This window comes from Frankliniella occidentalis, unplaced genomic scaffold, assembly GCF_000697945.3.
Source record: "Frankliniella occidentalis isolate FOCC.00 unplaced genomic scaffold, Focc_3.1 Scaffold46, whole genome shotgun sequence".
Taxonomy (NCBI): domain Eukaryota; kingdom Metazoa; phylum Arthropoda; class Insecta; order Thysanoptera; family Thripidae; genus Frankliniella; species Frankliniella occidentalis.
The window spans coordinates 475,853-479,554 of record NW_026267176.1 but is presented as its reverse complement, the minus strand read 5'-3'; the positions used below and the strand labels follow the sequence as shown (position 1 = coordinate 479,554).

The 3,702-nt window shown below is 55.3% G+C and overlaps 1 protein-coding gene across 11 annotated transcripts in view; it reads left to right on the top strand.

The window, feature by feature from the left end:
- LOC113215625 (uncharacterized protein CG43867) overlaps nt 1-3,702 on the top strand; it is an 81,133-nt gene that overhangs the window by 25,952 nt on the left and 51,479 nt on the right. Inside the window, exon 1 of one of the 11 annotated variants that reach the window (XM_052267055.1) lies at nt 2,347-2,365. The exons of the other annotated variants lie outside the window; for them this stretch is intronic. The gene's annotated coding sequence lies outside the window, so the exon portion shown is untranslated. Of the gene's footprint in view, nt 1-2,346; nt 2,366-3,702 lie in introns of those variants that run through there. 11 annotated transcript variants of the gene reach the window in all.

Below are 3,702 nucleotides of genomic sequence, written 5' to 3'. Positions count from 1 at the left end.
GGGGGGAGAGGGTGGGGGTGTGAGGCGGGCGCACGTGAGTTATAACAAGAAACTTCCTCGGAGAAGCAAATGATAAAAATTGCGCTCGCTTTAGGGACGCGCATTGCGAGGGCATTTCTAAACAAGCTCCATCAGGGGTGTGTTTGTGTGTGCGTGTGTGTGCGAGCATGCCTCAGCGAGCCGCCACCTGCCACCTTGCGCACTGCCGCCGCCCTTCTTCAAGCAGGGCACACTCACACTCCCCTTCCTCCCCGTCTTTCTCTCTTGCTCTCGCTTTCGCTCTGTCTCGCTCTCCCTCCCCTCTCGCTCTCCCTTCCTCTTCCCCCCTCACCCTCCCTCTCCGTCTGGCCGGTGCGCGATATATTGCCCTGTGGAGAGCTGGGGGACGCACAATGGCTGAACGTACGGCCGCCCCGTGTTGTCTGCTAATGCGTTATTTTTCTTCCGAGGAGTTGAGGCTGCGTCGGTCTGTCGAGGGCCCCTGCAGCCCCTGCTGTAGCCCTTGTAGCCTCTGCAGTCCCTACAGCCCTTACAGTCCTCACAGCCCTCACAGCCCCTACAATCGCGCAAAACAGCCAGTATACTGGTAGCGGGAGCATTTTGTGCGCAGGTTATTTTTGTCGCCCTACGGAGGTCTTGCTCGAGGCGGTCGTTACTTTCCTACTTCTCATAGGTGCCTAACCACTCTAAAGGTGCCAAAGTGTAGTGCCGTCGGCTGTTTAAATGCTGTTTTTGTGGAGGCGTTAAAGCTGAGGCGCCATTTTAATGGTTGCAAGTCCAGTGAAACAATTGTTTTGGCAGCAGCAGTGCTCTACCCCCTGTGTGCCATGGATAAAAGACAAACGGTGCAGTCCCCTTTTTTGTGGCAGACAGCCTTTCTTTCCCTGCATGTTGAGGAAGCACCTCGCCGGCTGGCCACCGCCGTCCTGCCTAGGGCGGCCCCGCTGGAGCCGGGGCTGGAGCTGGAATTGAATTGCCCAGAGTGCATCGTGGCGCCGCGCCGCTGGACCAACTGGACCCGAAGCCACTTCTCGATCTCCGGTCCCGAAATCCCTATGCGATCGGGCGGGTCCGGGCGAGCTCCTCATGGCCTTGTATTATTCAGCAGACTGGCGCTGCTCCCCCTCCGGACGGTGAGCTTGGCGGTGTGGAGGGAGGAGGTCTGCGGCAGGTTCGGGAAGGAACAGGTGGGCTTATAAAGAAGTGCCGATTTCGGTTTTAAAGGCCTGTGGTTGGTCGGGCCCGGGGGTGGCGCTCAGGACGCACCCACTGTCACTCAGCCCTGCTTATAGTGTGCGTGTGGGGAGGACCTCTTGCCTGTGTGTACGCGCTTGAACAGTCCGCTGCGCCTGGGCAGGCGCGTACTCTCCCTCTCCCGGGGGGGGGGCAAAGTGTAGGCCATCAAGTGAAGGGCAGGGTGCGAGTCCCTCGGCCAGCAGCCGAGGCGTTAGGACTTCCGGGGTTGTGCCCGTGCCCGGGAATGTCCCCGTGAAATAGCCACCGGCACCACCGTTAGAAGGGCCTAACTGCGATGTGCCTCCCTTATGCCTCAACCCCCCAACCCTCCACCTCCACCTCCTCTGTCCCCTCTCCCCTCCTTTAGACCCATATCTCCAACCCCTCCCTCTTTGGCCGCGTTTCTGACTTGGGGGGCACGTTTTGATTCCAGACGTGTGTACAAATAGGACGGGGGCGTGATCCTCTGACTCCCCCACCCTCTCGCCTTCCCCTTCCATCCCCTCCCCTGGGCTTCGCCTACATCCCTTCCTATGCCCCCCGACACACCCACCCTCCTCTACGCTGCTGCTTTAAATGGCGGCCCCGGGCGAGGATCCGATCGCATAGCAAGGTACAGTAGTGAGGCGGGGCATAAAAAGATGGCGGTAAACGTACTTAGGATCAAATTATGCAGAATGGTGTCTCTTCCACCCCCTCTCCCCTTCCTTTCACACTCGCTTGCAGCCTAAAGGGGATGGTGCCGCTGTAAGGAACCGTAAAGAACGTCACCCACTTGGCTGAGTCGACAACTTTTTATCGAATTTGCGGTGACTGCTCCGAGTGAGCGCGGTGCGAACGGTGCGTGTAGGGGTGGGGGAATAAGGGGAGGTAAAGTTGAAACGGCCTGCCTCGGTCTCTCTAGCCAATCCTGTACGTATTTTCCTTTCCGCCCCTTTGATTTGGGTTCCTCGCCGAACTGTTTGAACTGTTTTATCGAGCTAAACGTTTGAACAGGGAGAACGCTTGGTATGGGCCATGGGCGTTCGGAAGAACTAATGAAAATTGTTATACTCTTGCTCATGTGTGCCTTTTTCTTTTGCTGTTGCAGGTTTGTTGCGAGATCCGCCAACTGTAACAATGCTGTGTGGTAAGAAGGTTGCTGATAAGCATGCGTTTGGTGACTATTTTATGCTTAAATTATGATTAAATTATTGGATGACTACTTTGAGGAGAGACAAATATGTCATGTATAGAAAAGTCTTTTGAAAAAACAAATACTTTGTTGGGAGGATCAACTTGTGTTCGATAAGGTAAATTCGATAGCTGAAATCGTGAATCTGATGCCCACAGCCGGAGGTCGGTTTCTCACGGCCACGGCTGAACAGTTTGTACGATAGAGCAAACTTCAGGTTAGTTGAACTGCAAATGTCCAGTCGTCATAACCGACTCATAGTTCTCGGTATCAGATTCTCAATCCCAGCTATCGAATTCAGTCCAACGAACAGAGTTATCGTTATCACCACAACGAAGGTTTTTTTTTTTTCATGTGTCACTGAAAATGGATGAGACCAAATGAACCTTTATAGAGCTGGCCATGGGAACAACATATCGACAAACGTATAATAATAAGGGAGTAGTTTTTGAAAGGGACGTTTCTGAACAAAATGGAGTAGGGCGAAACAGCTACCTGGTCCTCGGGGTGAGGGGCGCCGTCCCGGCCAGGGAGGGTCTCCGGCACCGGCTATTGAATTATGTGGCTAAACACTCCGTTTATGGCGGATCATGTAGCGGTGATGGCGGGGACCACTCCCATTCAATTGTCTCTGAGGAGGGGTGGCGGCGCGTGGCGGAGCATGGTAGAGTGCGGCAGTGCTCCGCACCGGAAATGAAATGAAATGAGGAGTAGGACCCCCTCGGACTCCAAGCACCCCGGCAGCCCGTGCGTGGAATGCAGTGCGCCCGGGGCCTCACCCCCTCCCGGGCCCTCCAGCTCGCCCTCGCCACCCCCCGTTCTCCCCTCCCCTCTCTCCCCACTCTCCTTCTGGTTGAACAAGAACCACCAACAAAATATTCCTGTGGCCGCTGCTCCAGAAATGCCACTCAGTAGACTCGGACCGTAAAATCAGGAACGTGATATGCCCCTCCAAGTTTTGTTCTTTGCTAGAGTCCTCTGTGAGGGAGCAATAGAGAGAGAGAGAGAGCGAGCGCGCGAGAGGAAGAGAGAGGGAGAAAGGGAGGACCGAGCAAGGGCGGCAAACGAGAGAGAGAGAGAGAGAGAGAGAGAGAGAGAGAGAGAGAGAGAGAGAGAGCGAGCAAAAGGGCGGTGGTATAATCTGTACAATATAAACGCCACCCAAGCAGAGCTGGCAGGCAGGCAGGCAGGCAGGCCGCCATAGCATCGCCAATAAACTCGTCCTCACCGGCCGGGCCCCAGACCTTTTTATTATTCTCGTACAAACAAACTCCCTACTCCTGTTCTCCCCC